Here is a 19,819-nt window from a genome sequence, read left to right as displayed (position 1 = left end):
TCAATACAGTTTTTTTTTTTAATCCTCAGTACATAGAACAGAGCTTAGCACTAGCAGGCACTCAAGAAAATATTTATTGAATAGGGAAATTTATTCAAAATCTCAGAAGTTATGAATTTTGTTCTTGCTGCCCATTTGATGTTAGGTGTGACTAAATGACTTACTTTGACCAGTGGACTGTGTGAGTGGAAGTGATAACAAGGGACGAGCTTGGGTAGAAGCTTAAAGAGCCAGTGCATGCTCTGTTACCTTCTCTTTCCTTCTGTCAGGCAACTGGCAATGTTTGAGAGAGTCACTGCAGTGTCACCCTGGGTCCCAGAGTGATAACCTTGAATAGAGCCCCTCCCGATTTCTCCTGATGGGCATGTAATATGAGCAAGAAACAAACCTTTGTTATTTTAAGCCACAGAGAATTGTGGGTTGTTTGTTACTGCAGCATAACCTAGACTATCCTTACTGATAAAAGTACCAGCGTTATAATTTAGTCTTATTATTCTCTCTCCCCAAGAGTGGGATCTGGGTATCATTTACCTTCAAATAAAAGACCCATGATTAGAAAAAAATGCATGGTGTATTATAATATTGTGTTGGGTCACATCTGACTTATTCAGAGACATCTACAGGACAACCCTTGGTCAGCTCCTATTTCACATGCATTTGAAATGGCACTGGAGAATGAGATTGAGTTTCAGAGCTCAATCCCCTTCAAGGAGCAGAGGTCTCACCGTATGAGACAGCCCTCACCTAGCTCCAGACCCTATGCCATTTGTTCTTCCCCAGTTTCTGCTGCACTGACCAAGTGTGTGCTGCCTCTAATCCTTTTACTTCTTTTATGTTAATAGGATAAACAATTATCTTAATACTCAGTTTCAGATTAATTGAAGTTTTAGTGTAGTGGGGAAAATAAAACCCAAAAGATGTGTAAGCAGACAATTTTGGTTTAAGTATATACTTACTAGCACTGTGATATTGGCTAAATTGCTTAGCTTTCCTGAGCTAATAAAATTGGGATGACAATGTGAGTCCATGATCTTTCCAACCAAAATTCTTGGGGTAAGATGTATCTTAGAATCCTGAATTTTTCAGAATTTTTAGAAAGGTAATATGTTACATAGATTAACACAAACCCAGCAGGACCTGCTCAACCCCCCAAAAGCAATCATATTAATATTTATGCAGCAAAATATATCGATATTTAAGTAAATAGCATAAAGACTATGAATAGGCTCATTTTAGCTAAAATCGGGCTTTGTCATCATATGAGTTTCCCCAAACTTTTGGTATTTAGAGTTTTTAAAAAATTATGGATAATGTGTTGTGGACCTGTACCTATTTTTCATGTTGTTTTAAGGAATAGATTTTAAAAAGTGTATAAAAAGGACATTGTGTACAATATCACCATAAAATGAGAATTGTTATGTCCTCACAGCACAGAACAGTAGTTCATTCAACAACATTCAACAATAAAAATAATATTCAATGAGCATCTACTGTGTGCTTGTCATTGTTCTAGGTGCTGGTACTGATGTCATTAATGAATCAAGGATCATTTCTTCCATTCAGCCTTTCCCAGAGGAAGTACATGTTTCTATGCAATTCTTTCTCAAATGTGTGGGTGCATAGAGTCAGTCTTTTGATAGTTTCTTAGGCTTATTAAAACACTTCATTATTGGGGGCTTTAAAAATATGTCAGATAAATTAAATTTTCTACTTTTCAGAACAACTTAGCCCTAGAAGGTCTTCTGGTGAGTCACGTTCTGAGCTGGGAAATCTAGCATTGAGGCATAATTAACATTCTGGGTTGCCCCCAGTTTCTATGGAGATGAATATAGCCCCTCAGGGGAGGAGTGATGGATGTGTAACCTCCAAGATAGCTAACTGACAGGTAAGAAATTTTCCTTTCTCAGATGCATTAATTATTCACATTCATTATGCATCAAACACTGTGAGTTTCCATTTAGAAATTGGACCAAATAGTTAGAGAAATTGCCCCCTCTCCATCCCCTGTAATCAAATCCTTCCAGGGACTGCTGAGCATCTGAGTAGGTCTGCTGTTTGGTCTAGTTCAACAGCAAATGTTTGTCTTTTGTCTCTGGGACCTGGAATAAAGATTAAACACCTTGTTGACTGCAGTAGCAAAAACTTTTGGGGCTCTCAACTTTCACAGTCCCTGATATTTTCTTATTATCATTTCCTCCTTCTAGAATGTAAGCTTGGTAAGCACCCAGACCTTGCCTGTCTTGTTCATTACTGTGTTCTTAGCCCCTCGGACAGGATATAAACACTTGATAAGTATTTATTAAATGAGAGAATGAGTGAGTGAAGTTTAGGTCTGGGGATGGCAGAACCCATCAGAGTAACTGCAAATGTGAACTGTAATATGGGCGATCCAGCCTTAGTTCTTTGAGAAGGCTTGCTGTCCACATCCTCCTCTCTGTGGCTAAATGATAACCTACAGTGAGGCACAGAGAGAAGGCAGTTGGGGCAATACCCTCAGCCCATTCCAGGAGAGGTACTCCTTGACGCATCCTTTAAATCCTTTCTTATTGAGAACACTGCCTTTTAATCAATTTACTTGAACCTAGACCAGTTCTTTGCCTGAAGTGTACCCCAGAACCATGGTCAATCAAGAACTATGGGTTAACTCCATGGGCCAGGCTGTGAAACCCTACACAGTGCCTAGTCCCACAGTGTCCAGCCTTGGCTCAAGGTCAATTTTTTCAAGAACTAGTTCACAAAAAAAGAATTGCTAAAGGCTGATTTGTCAATGACTAATTTTCCAAAAACATGTTTTCTATGATCAGCTTATAAAGTGGATAGCCACTGGCACTCGATGGGATGGTTTCAAAGCCCTTGAGTTTTTCGATGGTGTCTTTTTGTTCCAAATTACTGTTAGTTCCATCAGAGCCATTTATCTATGACAAGTCAAGGTTTCTTGCTTTGTAGATTTTCTGTTCTTTGGATCTGTGGCTTTTGGGTATATTTCAAATCAGGCATTGTACATGTCTTAAATGTTAAAGATAGTATAGAAGATAGAGCATGTGTTTGCTGTCTAAATCCAGTTTACTGCCTAAATACTTGCTGACCTGTTCAAACAAGTGAATATTTTGATTGGGTTTTGAGCATGAGAGACATGCCTCAGGATCTGAATTACCGAATGCTTAAGAAACTTAAGAAGTTCAGTTCCCCTGAACTCAAAGGGCCAAGTGGCCGAAGAGAAACAGTTGCAGGAAAGCTAAAAACTAATTGTGCTTTGTAATGGCATCTCCTTTCATTCATTCATTAATTCGGCATGTATTGAGTCCTTTTTTAGTTCCAGGCCTTATTCTAGACACTTGGAATAAGAGAAAAAATAACACATGGTTCCCTAATTTAGAGACTGGTCTGCTATTTGGGAATCTCTTGGTGAGATGTAGGGCTCATTGTGTTGAATTCATTTGACATTAAAAAAAATTTTTGTGGTTATTCTTTTAATCCATTCTACCTCCTACTTTAACAGGTATAACTTAAGTGTCTTAACCTCACTGAAATAGATCTTCATGGCCTATCTTAATTCTCATGAAAGTGGCCTTTCTCATCTTATAAATGCTGACTGTATTGTTAGAGACTTCAGTTTTATTCCCTTAGCCTCCTTTTGCCCTCCCTTGCCCTGATAGCCCTGTCCTTTCAGAGGCTACATGATCTGAAGACCAGTGTTCAAGTCCTGCCTTTCACTTATCAACTGTGAATTTAGCAAATCATTTGACCTTTGGAAGCTCAGACTTTGCATCTGTTAAGTGGGCTAATTAAGATTCATGGTGTTATTGCAAATATAATGGAGCTAAGTGGACTTTGTAAGCAATATAGCATTAACGTGAGAGACTGAAATAGATTAGTGCAAGTCAGCTTCTAATGCATTAAATAAGGAAAACACCACAGGGACACAGAGGAGAAAGCAATTAGGGAGATCAACAAGGTTTTACAAAGCAGGTATGGTGGACTGGGCCTGAGATTAGGGGCTCTCTAGGTGAAAAAGATCATTCCAGGAAGAAGAAACAAACTCTCGGAGGCACTAAAAGCTTCCTGTGTTTTTGGCGACTAGTGAACAAGAGTAACTGTAGATTAGGTGCGACGTCATAGGTGTTGATAAATTAGGTCCAGACCAGTTCTGTGCACCACATTAAAGAGTTTGAGCTTTCTTTACGGAGCCACTGAAAAGTTTCATTCTACGACAATTTCTAGAGTGAGTCACTATGTGCCAAGCACTGTTTAAGCACTTGTAAAACATCAGAAGAATAATTAAAAGAACATCCATGTACCCAATTTAAGAAATAGCTTAGGGACTTCCCTGGTGGCGCAGCAGTTAAGAATCTGCCTGCCAATTCAGGGAACATGGGTTTGAGCCCTGGTCCAGGAAGATCCCACATGCCGCGGAGCAACTAAGCCCGTGCACCACAACTACTGAGCCTGCGCTCTAGAGCCCGCGAGCCACAACTACTGAGCTCACGGGCCACAACTACTGAAGCCCATGCACCTAGAGCCCGTGCTCCACAACAAGAGAAGCCACCGCAATGAGAAGCCCGCTCACCACAACGAAGAGTAGCCCCCGTTCACCACAACTAGAGGAAGCCAGCACGCAGCAACGAAGACCCAACACAGCCAAAAAAAAAAAAAAAAAAGAAATAGCTTAAAAAATTACCAATCCTTATGAAACTCTCTGGGTTCCCCTCCTCAATAGAATTTGCCTAATTCCCCAAGAGTATCTCAAACTCTAAATTTTGCGTTTGTCATTTCCTCATTTTTCATTACAGTTTTATTCATATGTGAGGAAACAGGCTCAATAAATATTTGCTGGATAGATGAATGAAAATACATATCCCTGTGTGGGTGGTCTCTCGTGTCCTTTCTTGCAGATGTTGCTTCTATTTCTGTTATCATTGTTATTCCAGTGCTCTTAACCAGTCTTTATTCCTCAGGTTTCTTGATTTACATGCCATTGTGTGTTTTTATCAGATAGTTGTATTTACTATCAAAACAACTTTATACAAATTACGCTCAGAACCCCTTTTCTTTAACATAGCAACTACTTATAATTCCTATCTCTTTTTCCCATCTTTATCCACATGTAATTGGAGTTATTATAATTGTAAATGTTGTGTTTTTTGCTTGAGCTTTTCACTTTGCATTATTCTGTAGTTTCTGTATTCCTAGATAGTCTTTGTGTTAATTATTTTTATGACTTACCAAATAGTCTATCAAGCAAATATATTATAATTTGCTTTATCATAATTAAATTGCTGGATATTCAGGTGGCTTTCAATTTTAAACTACTGTAAGTGACATTGCTGTGAAAGCCTTTTTACTTATAAGATTTTTTTCTTCTTTTGAATTATTTCCTTAGGATACATTTTCATGAATGAGAATACTCAGTCAAAAGCATGATTAATTTTGTGGTTCTTGTTACCTGGGGGGCTTGCTTTATATAAGAAAATTGCTTATTTTTCTGATTGTAAAAGTAATTCATGGGGCTTCCCTGGTGGCGCAGTGGTTGAGAATCTGCCTGCTAATGCAGGGGACACGGGTTCGAGCCCTGGTCTGGGAAGATCCCACATGCCACGGAGCAGCTGGGCCCGTGAGCCACAGCTACTGAGCCTGCGCGTCTGGAGCCTGTGCCCCGCAACGGGAGGGGCCGCGATAGTGAAAGGCCCGCGCACCGCGATGAAGAGCGGTCCCCGCACCGCGATGAAGAGTGGCCCCCACTTGCCGTAACCAGAGAAAGCCCTCACACGAACTGAAGACCCAACACAGCCAAAAATAAATAAATAAATAAATAAAGTAGCTATAAAATTTAAAAAAATAATAATAAAAATAAAAAATAAAAAAAAAAGTAATTCATGCTCATAACAACTGGAAGATACAAAAATGTATAAATAGAAAAACAAAAATTTCCCCTAATCTTATTCCACAAAGATTACTATCACTAACATTAAAATAATTTTTAATCCATCATTAACATTTTCTTCAACTTTTACAATATTGTTATCATATATTGTTTTGTATCCTGCTTTTTGAACTTGATCATCAGCTTTTCCCATGTCGCTGAATATTTTTCAAAGAAGTGATATTTTTTAATGGCCACATCATACTGTGTTGTGTGGCTAGCTATTAGTCCCTTCTTACTGGCCTTTTTACTGGCATAAATAATGCTGTTAACTGCACATCCTGATATTAACCTTCATGAGAATTCTGATTGTTCTCATAGGACAAATGTTTGGAGGTCAAGTGCTAGATGAAGAATACAAATATTGTCAGTTTTTGATCCATGCAAAACTCATGCATCTTGACTTCTGATATTCCTTTGCCACTCTGTGTTGCTGCTGTAACAAATCACCACAATTTAATGGCTAAACAAATGCAAATTTATTATCTTATAGTTCTGGGAGTCAGAAGTCCAAAATGGGTCTCATTGGGTTAAAATCAAAGTATCAGCAGGGCTGCTCTTCCTAGACAGAGGTTCTAGGAAGGATTCGTTTCCTTGCCTTTTCTTGCTTCTAGAGGTTGCCCGCATTCTGTGGCTTATGACCCCTTCTTTAGTTTTCAAAGACAGTAATATTTGGCCAAATCCTTACACTACCATCTCTCTGGCTCTCTCTCTTCTACCTCCCTTTTCCACTCTTAAGGACCTCTGTGATTCCTTTGGGCCCGGCTGGACAATCCAGGATAATCTCCTTATTTTAGAGTCAGCTGATTAGCAACCTGAATGCCATCTGCAGCCTTAATTCCCCCTCTGTCATGTAACCTAATATATTTACAGGTTCTGGGGATGAGGTTATGAACATCTTTGGGGGTGGGGGCATTATTCTGCCTACCACTCATTTCTTCCTTTGGGTATTGTCATTCTCTTTCCCATTGCTTTGTTTTAGTCAGGAGTCAGTTCAACCAGAATTTAACAGAAAGCCAAAAGTTTTTTGGTCCTTAACTATGTGTAAGACACTTTACCAGATACAAAGCCCTAAAAGAACTTTTTTCTCTGTTGGAGGAAACAGTTACTTACGCAAGGACCTTAGTTCAAGGCAGAGTATGATTAGTGACAAAACAGTGGTTCCATGTAACTCGAAGGAACACAGAGGACAGCAATTAATTTTTACTTAGGAAAGCTTCCTGGAGGAAGTGGCATTTGAATGGAAAATTTAACAATGTCTAGAATTCTTTTAGATAGAGATGAGGAATGGCATTTTAGACAGAAGGATCAGAATGACTAAAGGCACAGAAGTGAGGAATCAAAGAATGTGTTCAGAGACTGGTGATTAGTCTAGAAGGGTGTTGTCTGATAGAACTTTCTATGATGATGGATATGTTCTATATCTGTACTGTTCAACATGGTAGCCACTAGCTACATGTGGCCATTGGGCACTTTAAATGTGGCCAATACTCTTGAGGAATTGGATCTTTAATTTAATTTTAATCAATTTAAATTGAAATAGCCACATGTGGCTAGAGGCTACCATATTGGACAACACAGATCTAGAGTGAATGGAGCAAGGGATCTTTGGGGGATAGGGTTTTTGGAAGAATGCACTGGAATATTTATTGAGGCCAAATAACAGAGGGCCTTGAAAAACATGCACTAGGTAATGGGGAGTCACTAAAATGTTTTGAGCAGGAGAGGGACATGATCACAACTATGTTAGAGTTAAGATACTATTCTGATGGCCTTTGGAGGATGGGAAGGATGGAAGTTTAAAGCCAGTTGATAACAGGACTGGTATATGAGTCCTCTTAAGTTCTACATATTTCCTAGTCAATGTTAACATTTTAGGGTGACTTTGTTTATGTCCATACTCTGGGCACTGGTATGTAGATATCCAAGGATACCTGGGTTGCCTCTCCTATTGGATTCTCAGCACTGTTGGATACTTCCTATATCTTCTATGTAAAACTCTGTTATGATCCGATTTAGAATTTTCCTGGCATTTTTCTTCCTTTTCTTTGAAATTTTAACTTAAAGCAACTGATTGTTAGGGCTGTGAGGGCATAGTCCATGTTATTCACTGTTGTATCTCTAGCTCCTTGAAGGATACTTGACACAGCTTAACCGCTCAGTAATTACTATATGAACTGATGTTTTATCAGGTTGTTGAAGAATCTTGTGGTTTTGATAGGATTCCCTTGTACCTTTCCAAAAGCTCATTATCAACCAGATAATGAGAGTTATTATCAGAGTTAGGTCCTGAACACCTAACTCTTCACCCCTCTTATGTATCTAAATGTCCACCTCCTATAGTTGCTTGTCTTTCATGGTTACACATTTTAACTGGAAGAAGACGTGGGCCCTCTAGTCTTTCAGTTTTTATCCAGCACTTAAAAGTGACAGGAGAAATATCCATGGTCTTTTCGATACTTTGTGGATCTATAGACATGCATAGTGGTCGGTGAGCCTAGGAAGCCTGGTCATCTCTGTGACAACTCGTGACTGGGTATTCCTCACACCCTGTCCATCCAGGCCACCTCTATACCCCTTACCAGAGACAAGTCAACTTTGGTAATAGAATACTTCCTCCAGGCAGCTATAACTGATTTCTTTGCACTACTAATACTTTAGAATCCTTGTTTTATCAAGCAATTGACCACTCATTTTGGCAGTGTTTTGTAACTCTTGTTTTGTTTCCTATGTATATATCTTGTTCTTTCTTCTCTCCTCACTGTAGTATAAGTGCCTTAAACACAAGTGTACAAATAAACAAAGACCACCCCACCCAAATGAGAAGAAGAAAAGCTATTTATTCAGAGTTTGCAATAGCAAGGGAGTCAGCCACCATCACTTGGGTTTAGCAGAGATTCAAAGGCAGGCAGGGGAGTGGAAAAGCTTTATAGTGGAAAAAAGAAAAGGCTTGAAGCATGTCCTGATTGGAGGCTGTTGGCATGGGAAAGCTGGAGGTGGGCTAACTAGGGGTGGGGCTAGTAGGACATATTTGGCTTTTTCTGGTTGATCCTAAGTTGGAAGTCAGAACAAAAATTAGGGAAGCTGTCAGTTATCAATCAGTTCCTGCCACTTGGGGCTGATTGCTACAGGAGTTGTTGTTTGACTTCCTAGTCTGATGGCTGCAGATTTTGGGTCAGAGTTCTATCTATATTTGTGGTCTGGCCGTTGTCCATTTGTATATTCAGTTTCTCACAGGAACCATGTCTTATGCTTCTTTTACACCTGGCCTTCTTCCATGATCTTCTTATCCTCCAATGTTTGTCACATGCCCAGGTACAAAACAGGTGCATGGTAAACATTTGGTTGAATGATGTCGCAGCACATCAGGTAATGAGTACTGAGCTATGAGTTCTGTTGTTGTTACTTTCTGGCTTGGGCGAGTCACTCAGTTCTACTCCAGTGTATTCCATTCCATTCACATTTATAGCGTCCTTGTGATATGTCAGGCCCTAGGAAACATGCTGATGGCACAAAGAAGAGTGATACAACATTCCTGTTCTCAAACAATCCTCAAAATATACCTCTCTAAACTTAAGGTTTCATTTATAAAATGGTGACAGTAATCACATGGAGTTGTTGTGAGGGTAAGATCAGATAAAGTACATGAAAGCATGCAGTAAATTGTAAAGAGCTATAAAATGTGAGGAATTTTTGCTATTTTAAATGATTAACAATTGTTTCCCTGAAAACACAAAGTAACTCCAGAAAATGATGCATCTTGATAAACTTTTCCTTCATCTTCTCTAAGTATAATTTATGATACAACCACACCATTTACAGAAAACCTCTGCATTTCTTTTTCGAGATGTTTACTGAGGAATCTGGGGTATAATTATTATACTTCTGTCTTTTTAGAGGGTAATACACTTTCAAAAGCCTGTTTAAAGGATTTCTAGTTGCCAAGCTGTCCTGTGAACCGGCCAATACGATTTCTTGAATCATCGCCCAGTGCGGACCCAATCTATATTTGGAATTTCATGCCATCTTGAAGGAACATCATCCAGTGCCAGGGTCTTCTCTGAGCTAATTGGGCTTTGGCAGTGATGTCATTCCATAGTGGGCGTTTGTCAAGACTATGGCAATGATAACTCAAATCTCGTTTTCAGCAGCGTGTGCCCATGTGTGCAAAGAGGCTGCTCCCCTCCCTTACATGCAATTACTCCTCCTGCTGAAGTTTCACTTCTGGTCTCTTTCTGAAGATGGGAGATCAGTAGGCTATTTACACTCCATGGCTATAAGCATTCCTCTCCTTCTATTCTGTGTACAACTATTTCTCCGGTCATTAATATGGCTTAAAATAAAATCAGGGAGAGCAGTAACCTTACCAAAGCAGTAAACTTATCAAACTTTTGATCGGTAAGAAACAGTCATCGAACCACAGAGGGAAGTGTCTCCTAGGGTTAAACATTATAGGCATTGGAATTAAGCAGCTGTGTTTTGAATGGCTGCCCAGCCACTTTTAGCTGTATATGTTGGACAAGTTTGTTAATCTATATGAGCCTCGGTTTCCTCAACTGTAAGATGAGGGTGATAGTTTTTGCCTCATGGGGTTGTGGATTAAACATAACCAGATTTATGACTATTCCCCTATGTCTGCTGACTTTCTGACCTCAGATTCTCTTTCTAGCCTGTCAAATAATCCTCATGTCCCAAGAACATTGGGGAATAAGGAAGAATTTTCTGGTGATTTCCCAGGAGAGATGGGAAATCCCACAGTCCCCAAGATTCCTCCAGAGCACTGTCTTCAGCCTCTTCTCTATGATTTCTGAACAATTCAGTTCTGCCCCAAACTTGCACACAATTACACAGTCCAGAGTCATCTTGCTACTCAGCAGTTCAAAAGCCCTGCCATTAAGTGAACATCTGACTGTTTATCAGAAGAAAATTTTAGCACTCATCTGTTGTTACTTCAGTATGTCTTTTGGGGTCTCATCTCTCACTCAAATTGTCCATCAAAATATTGCTTACAATTATATTCAAGTTTTCTCTCTGAGACGTGTCCCAAGGGGGGATATAAAAACAACTTCCCTCAGGGTTGGGAGTTTGGGATTAGAAGATGCAAATTACTATACATAGGACGGATAAACATCAAGGTCCTATTGTACTGCACAGGGAACTATATTCAATATCCTGCAATAAACCATAATGGAAAAGAATATGAAAGAGAATATATATATGTTTATGGAATCACTTTGCTGTACAGCAGAAACTAACACAACATTGTAAATCAACTATACTTCAATAAAATTAAAAAAACAAAATGAACAACTTCCTTCATTTCACTACATTGTTTTTATATAACACACATAAAACACTTAGCACAATGCCTGCACAGAGTAGTACTCAACAAACAAAAGTTTGTTTTTTAGACAAAGTGAAAGCAATATAGTGAGATAACATAGTTTTGATATATGTGAACAACTGCTCGATTTAAGAATTTGTGTCTTCTATTTGTCCCTTAATTAGTAACATTAGAAAAGGTATTAGCAACCCTAAGCCAGAGATGCCCAAGGCCTGAAAGGCATCAAGGGCGTGTCACCTCAGGTTCAAACTCCCATCTGGAGACCTGGCACACCCCCACACAGATGGCTAAGTAAGCTGCTGTCATCTGTTCCTCCTTATACGGAGAGGCTAAATGATATTCTTGGCTGGTTTAGTTGAGAAGTCTCTTTCTGGTTATAGTAAGTCTGTTTGAACTTCTTCCTACCCCAGCATGGCTAGTCAGCTATTCTGCTGGCCTGGTGTTTTTTTACCCATTTAGCTACAGAGAATGTTGCTCTGGGTCAGACACTTAGCCAAAGGCTGGGGAAGTAGGGGAGAAAGCACCGTTCTCAGATGAACCCAACTATAAGTCACAAGGAGTGGTCAGCTGTATAACACCCGAGGCACTGAGTGTTCAAAGCGGGGCAGGATGGCAGGGATTTATGGAGTAGGGAGCCAGGGAAGGTGTCAAGAGCTCTGACATTTGATGTGGGCCTTGAGGAGTAAGTAGGGATTTTGCTAGGCCACAAAGCAAATGCTGACAACAATTCTAGACTTTTTGGGTGTGCCAGCCGGAATCAAAGTGAGAACTCCAAGAGAGAAAGGAAACTCAAGGGACAGAATTAAGGGCCTTTATTATATCATCTCTTTCCATATAGAGACCCAGCTCAAGTACCGGAGGGCTTTTTACTTCCCTTTAATAGGGATGACCATTCCCTTAAAAATGAGGGCTCTTTTCCTCCTTATATGGAGAGGTTAAATGACTTGTCCGAGTTTGTATATTTTGTAGGTAACAAACAAAGCCTAAATCCAATGCCTGTCCAAGGCCTAGCCCCTAATTTGTGGCCAATAATCAATATTTATTGCGTGAACAATGAATGAATGAATGAATACACCCAGTTCTCCTGACTGCCATAAAGTATAATTTCTGCTCCTTGGCACTTGTTTTTGTTGTTTGGTGCACTACTAGCTGCTTATTATCACCATCCGCAGAGGAATCCCATGGGATATACCTTGAGGCCTTTGTGAGTCCTCAGATTCATGAAAGCATCTATAACATATATTTTTTCTTAATATGAGAATTTTACACAGGGCAGGGAGTCCACCAAACAGTTTTAAAAATTGATTTCTATTCTTTTTACCTTCAGTCTCACTACCTTTCCATCTCTCCTGCTCATAGCCATCAGGAGCTTGGCCTAGTTGTACCTTGAACCACACCCCTCATATGCTTTCCATGTGGCCTTTTTATGGTTTAAGGCCTAAATTGCTCCCCAGCCCAGGGTTAGAAGCTCCAACCTGCCTTCTCATCCTTATCTTTCACTTATTTATTCTTGCATTCATTCAACAAATATTTATTGAGTACTTCTTAAGAATCAGACCCTGTGCTGGGTGCTGAAGATACAGGGGTGAAGAGGAAAGGCACACAGTTTCACTTCATGGAGCTGACTATCTAGTGGAAGAAACAGTAATAAATGAAAGTTATATCATGTAATGGTTTATATTATATAATGGTAGTTTTGCTAAGTGCCACAAAAGGGAAGTATAGAATGGTGAGGTTGTTCAGCAGGGGAATCTAATCTATTTGGGAGGGTCAGGACCAGCTTCCCTGAGGGACTGCATTTAGGGGAATAGGAAATGGCTCAGCAAAGAGATAGGAGAGGATACTCCTGGCAGGGGGCAGAGCACGGGTAAAGGCCCTGAGGTAGGACAGAACTTGGCTTTGCACGGAGATTTAGAAAGGTTCGAGTGGCTGTAATGGCTTGGCCCACAACAGCTTGCAGTGCTTCCTTTTGTGAGAGCAAAATCCAAAGTCCTTATTCTAGTGAACAAGACCCTACATGGTCCAGAGCCCTACTATAGCTCAGATCTCATTTCCTCACCCTTCCCCTCTCCTGCCAACCTCATTTTGCTATTCTTCAAAATGGCAAACATAGTTCATTTTCTGGGCACCTGCATTTTTTTCTCCCTTCTACCTATGACACCATCATACCAGTTATCTTCACAGCTCACTCCTTCATTCCATGTGAGTTTCTGCTAAATGTTATCCTATCAAAGTGGCCTTCTCTGATCACTCTTCCTATAACAGTGACCCTCCACCACTCTCAGTCCCATTACTCTGCATGTTCTTCATCACGCTTACCACCATGTGGCATATAATTTTTACTTGTTAATGAACTGTATCTCTCCATTACCTTGTAGGGGTCATGAATGAAGCTGTCTTCTTGATTGCTGTATCCTCAGCACCTAGAGCAAAACCTGACTAATAGTTGGCACTCAATAAACATATATTAAAAACAGTTGAATGGGAAAAGTGATACAAGACCAGACTGGAGAGAAAGCCAAGAGCCAGACCCTGGGGCACATACCATGTACTTTCATGCCCAGAGCGGCCTTGTTCATGCTTTTCCCTCCACTTGCAGTGCTCTTCTCCACCCCCTTCCATCACCGTCTCCACCAATGGAAGTGCCATTGACATAGCCCATTGCCGGAACTTCCACATAGCATTTATTTAATTCCTCTTTGGATTCTGGTGAGTGAGGTATATGTTTGACTCCTGTCCCCAGTGCAGCATAGAGCATGACCCAGAGTAGGTACTCAGAAAAATCTTTGCTTAATTGGGTGGCAGGAGGGTAATAATCCAGGAGAGCTAATAATCCAGGTTAAGGATCCTAATAAGGTCAGGGAGCTGAGCCAAAGTCATGACTGGATTTGAAGGAGCATATAGTTAAGAGCATGAACTCAGAGCTTAGTTTCCTGGGTTTTGAATCTGGCTCTGTCAATTACGAGTGACTTTTTGTCTGTAAAGGCCTCAGTTTTTCTATCTTTAAAATGGGCATAAAGAGTACCTCTGTCATAAAATCATTATGAAATTTACATTAATCACTATATTACACTATTCAAAATAGTGCAAGAAACATAATGAATACTATATACATGTATTGTTTAAAAAAAAAAAAGAAGCCTAGGATGTTGTTTATGGGCAGGAAACCTCAAAGTCCAGGGAAGGCCTGAACTTGGCAGAGAGACAGCATTTGGAGATGCACTTGGGAACCTGGGCAGGGCACTAGGAGAAGGAGATCTTGGGAGCCAAAGCCCAATCCCAGCCGGTGCTTCAGCCCATTTTACAGAAAGCGAGACTGAGTTCAGGAAGCACCTTAACTTCACGCCCACCACAGCACAGGAATGTTGATAACTCAAGTGGCTCCCAGAGTAATGCTCCCTGTGCTGTTTCCTCACAATTTATCTGTGGAATACAATAACTGGCATCCCAGATGGTGGTTTATTATGTATTTTATTATTTATTTCCTTCCTTGTTTCTCAGAGCAGTTGAGGTAGTTTATAGGAAGCAACAGAATGTAAACCATGGATTAAAAACAGTATTAGGGGGACTTCCCTGGTGGTCCAGTGGCTAAGACTCTGCGCTCCCAACGCAGGGGGCACGGGTTCAATCCCTGGTCAGGGAACTAGATCCCACACGCATGTTGCAACTAGGAGTTTGCATGCCACAACTGAAGATCTCACATGCCGCAACAAAGATCCCGCATGCCACAACTAAGACCCAGCACAGCCAAAATAAATAAATAAATAAATATTAAAAAAACAAACAAACAAACAGTATTAGGTCTAGGAAAGGTATACATTAAAATAAGAGGCCAGCATGGTGGTAAGTTAGGATAGGAGAGAGCACTGATGGCAGACTAATACAAGGGTCTACACTGTTGTTATTTTCATGTGCAAATTAAGTTCTGAGCTTCCCAATGGCAAAAGTGAAAAGACACACATGGTTAGTTACATAGAAGAGAAAACCAAAGTGTTTCCCTAGTTCTTATCCCTAAAAGAAATTTCTCATTTGTTCCAGGCTCTTTAGGAGTGACACTGAACGCTGATGTTTCCATTCTTATGCCCTAGGGCTATCTTGGCCCATGAGTTGGCCAGATTTCTTCCCTAAGGTGGTTATAACTTCTGAATTTGCTTGAAAAATCTTAGATCCTCATTCTGACTCTGCTGTGATTATGGGCTTCCCCTAATCAGCCAAGAACTACATTTGTGATTCAACCTCTTAGAATGTCATGGTTCTTAAAGACCTTAAAGGTCATAAGGTCTAACATCCCCATCCCACTCACCTTCTGATGTTTGAATCTTCTTTGCAACAGCTCCATCAAGTGGCCATCCAGCTTTTTCTTGAATGCTTCCAGTGACAGGGAGCTCATTACCTTCAAGGACCTCTCATTCCATCTGTCCATGAAGTTTCCTGTTCTATTGAGTTGACATCTGAATCCTAGCCATACTTATTGAAAGAGACATTTCATCACTGAGGAAAGAAATCAAGTCAAATTGGCCAGCAGGAAGCAACTCTGGGAATCCTAAGCTTCATTAGAAGTAGACTTTTGTTCAAATAAAGTGTTAAAATTAAAGCTGTATATATCTGAGTGGGGCCAATTGGCATAAACTCATCACAGCATATGGTGTGCTTCCTTTTATATGCACGTTTAGCAGCTAGTGGGTACCAAACCTCGCACAGCTCCCAATTGCTAGCACTAATGAAGGATCTGTTTGCTTTGGGGGATAAAGATGGTATCACTGATTCACAGTTGTTTTTCCAGGAGTGATGAACATATTTCACTTCCCCATCTACACTCTCTTGCGTGGTCCTTTCTTGGCCTCACTGCCACTGCCCTACTTCAGACCTCATTGTCTCTTGCCAGGACTGTTCACTTGTCTCTAACTGGCCTCCCTGCCTCAAGTCTGGCCCTTTCTGGCCTAAGATCACACCGCCAGAGAGGTCTTCATCAAACATGGATTTGCCATTTCACTTTCAGCTTGAAATCCTCAGTGGCTCCTGTTAGCTCCAGCATGGAGTCCAAGCTTCTTGGCATGTAAGATGGGCAGGGCAGGGTCGGGGGTTACTTGTGGCCATGAATAGGACAAAGATAACTGTCCCTCATTCAGGGACAGTTGAGACCCCAAAGTAGTGTAAGGCCTTCTGGAACAATAGCTCACATTCGTATAGCTTCACAACAGTCACAGTCTAGTCACTGACAAAAATTAATTTCATCCCTAGTTAACAGAGGAAGAAACAGAGCTTCTCTCAACACTACTCCTACTAGTGCTACTACTACTGTTAACAATAGTGAATGGGTTTATAGCACTATCAGTGTGCCAGGTTCTGTTTCTAAGCACTTTATTTCATTTAATCCTCATAACAAGGTAATTGCATGACCCTGAAAGTGAGCACCTCCTTAAGTTTGTGCCCTGCTGCCTCCCCCTCCTTGCCCTAGCCCCAGCTCTGGCAGGACTCGTGTGTCAATGACACAGGAGCAGAATTTGGGGGTACCCAGTAGGGGGATCTCAGACAGAAAGTCTGGTCCTAGCAGAGGTCCAGCCTCACTGCTGGCACCGGGATCAGAAGGTCCAGCCTAGAGTTTTGTAGTCAGGGTTGGAGAGCCAGGAGGCCATGACTACAGTGGGCAGCGTGGTGAAGAAAAAGACCGCAGGGCCCGGAGCCAGGTTCCCATGTGTGTGTGCCACCAGTGGGAGCTTGTGTGCAGTATTTCCTTTCTGGACCTCAGTTTCCTCCTCTGCACAATCAGAGTGTTCAGATCCCCGTCTCCTTCCCAGGTTCAGTGGGATGATGGCAGTGAAGGTGTCTGATGGACAGTAAAGTACCGACACAGCATGGGGTGGGGAGATGATAGCCAAGTGGGTATGAGGAGCCTGGGAGGGTCAAGCTTATCCCCACACAGCTTCCCCTTTCTGGGGAAGACTTCATATCTCAATAAGGTGGATGAAACAACTCAGCCTGATGAAGGCAGCTGTGCTTCATGCCCACTATTAAGAGAATAGCTCCTATCCTACCATCCCAGACCATAGACAGCCTGAAGCCAGGAACAGCATGGCCTTCAAATCCCAGCCCCAGCTCTGCCCTCGTGCTGAGCACCTCTTCCAGCTCAGTCGCAACGAAATGTCTCCTTCTTCCTTATAAACCCAGGGCTCTGTCCCCACCAGCCTACCCCATCACCCACACTTCCCCTGGGTCTGAAAACATGCCACTGCCTCAAGACTTGGAGGCCCACCTTAGGAAGTGTGAGATCCATGTTGATAACTAGCTAGGAGGCTAATTGAAAATATTTTGGAGTTTGCATGTTAGCTCTGTCAAATCAAGTAAAAAATCATTCTTATCTACTGCAACCAGCAGTTATGCAAATCTGCCAATGGCATTAATTAAAGGACTTCCTTACTTCTCAGAGCATTTATCATAAATGAGGAACAGGAACATTCAGGGGCCCATTTCATTCTCTCCCGCAGACACAGCCCCATCTGAATTAATGTCGTATGCAGAGAATCTGCCCTGGAGGGCGGGGTGGAGTTGGATTCCTTATGGGCAGATATTTGAGTTCTGTATTTGTGCAGCACTGTATGTTTACCAGGTGTCAGCTTAGATGGGACGGGCCATCCCTCAAGTGAATCTTCACACTTCTCACATCATCTCTTGAGATTTCCAGCCTCATCTTGACCCCGTGTGGTGGGCAGAGTGGATGCCCTCTACAGAACAATTTTACATCCACTATCCTTTTTGATCTTCACACAGCTCTGTGATTTTGGTTGTTGTTCTTGTTGCTATTGTTCCTGTGTTGTAGATGAGAAAATTTGGACTTCCTTGCTGTAAAACAGGGGTGACTAAAATTATTGTAAAGGGCCAGATAGTAAATATTTTAGGCTTTGCAGTCTGTGAGGTCTCTGTCATGATTCTCAGCTCTGCCACTGTAGCATGAAAACAGAAATAGACACTGAATAAACAAGCAGACATGGCTGTGTCCCAGTAAAACTTTATTTACAAAAGCAGGTGGTGGGTCTTGGTTTCTTGATCTCTGCTATAAAGCACTGACATTGTGGCAGGGAAAAGATACCTTTGGTAAATAGAGAACCTTAATGAGGGGATTTGTTTTTATCTCAATAAACTTTACTGAGCATCCACTATATGTCCAGCACTGTGAAGGATACCTATGTAAATCATAGATAAATCAAGGAGTGCATGGTATGGCAGGAGAAATATCTATATGAATTCACATCATAATCATTTAAGGCCCAGAGTTCTCAGGACCGTTAGAGGAAGCAGATGAGACTCAGAATTCAGAACATCTGGAACATCAAGGAGCTTTCTGGAGGAGGTTATATGCTAGCTGGGCTTTGAAGAACAACTAGGATGAAACGTGAAGCCTTGTCCATGGGCGCATACTTGGTGAAGGGTCAGTGTGACCGCGTTTCCCCTCCTCACTCTGCTCCTCCCACCAATAGAGACCAGGTATGTTCACAGTCAGTGCCCAAGCGAGGGCCCTTGTAGGGCAGGTATGGTGGTGAAAGGGGACCTGGGCTCAGGATGGTGCTCAAGGCATATATACGGAAAAACAGATCCAAATTAGGCCATGCGAGAGCCAGTTGGAGTGAAACAGGTAGTTATGGGCCTCAGAGAAAGAGAAGTTGGGGTGAAGGCGTCTCATGGCACTGAGTCACAGGGAGGGAGCTATGGCTGCTTGGAACCTTAGGTTGCAAGTTATGATGGTGTGGCTACAACCCCTGACTCCCCGTCTTGGGCCGGGGGAGTTCCCCACACCAACTACAATAAGCATGACCTCACTTTGGGCTAGTGCCTGTGATGCTTTGCGATCACAAGGCACCTTCACAACCATTATCTGTTTATCTTTGCAACAAATCCTATGCGGTTACTACTATCGTCCCCATCTTACAAGTAGAGAAACCAAGGCTCAGAATAATGCACTGCTGTGCCCAAGAATTTGAAGCTAGATCTGTGTGACCTCGAAGCCAGTGCTCTTCTCACTGCTCTCTACTGCCCCACCGTACATGTGCCGGGAGAGAGAGATAGAAGATAAGAGAATAAGCAAATATAGATCAGAATCCTAATCAAGAAAGGCCACTCTAGTGGACTTAAGGCTCAAAAGAGTACTATGGGAGGGAGACAAATTCCCACCTGATCAGCAGCTCTGCGTTCCTATGAAATGTGCTTTTATTCTTGCCCAGTTGGCTGGAGGGACTAAGTGATTCAGCCCCAGGCTGTCTCCTTAAAGTCTCAGAGCATATCCCCACCCATGTGGCTGCCAGCTGGTGGGTCTGGGGGTGCTTCTGGGCTCTACTTGCTTCTTGCTTCTTGCTTTTACTCTCAGCCTGGTCTCTCTGGCTTCTAGGTCTTTCCAGCCAGCACCTTTGGATTAATTATTTCTTTGGGCGGTTTTTTAGGATTCGACATCCACATCCAGGCCCCCGTGTCTATCCAGTGGACTGTGTGCCTAGGTCTCACATGCATGTCGAGCCCCCGATGTCTATTTTTAACCTCATCTCTAATCGGGGTTATGCACACAG

This window comes from Balaenoptera acutorostrata, chromosome 6, assembly GCF_949987535.1.
Source record: "Balaenoptera acutorostrata chromosome 6, mBalAcu1.1, whole genome shotgun sequence".
NCBI lineage: Eukaryota > Metazoa > Chordata > Mammalia > Artiodactyla > Balaenopteridae > Balaenoptera > Balaenoptera acutorostrata.
The sequence above is the reverse complement of the archived record's forward strand: the minus strand, read 5'-3'. Positions refer to the sequence as shown.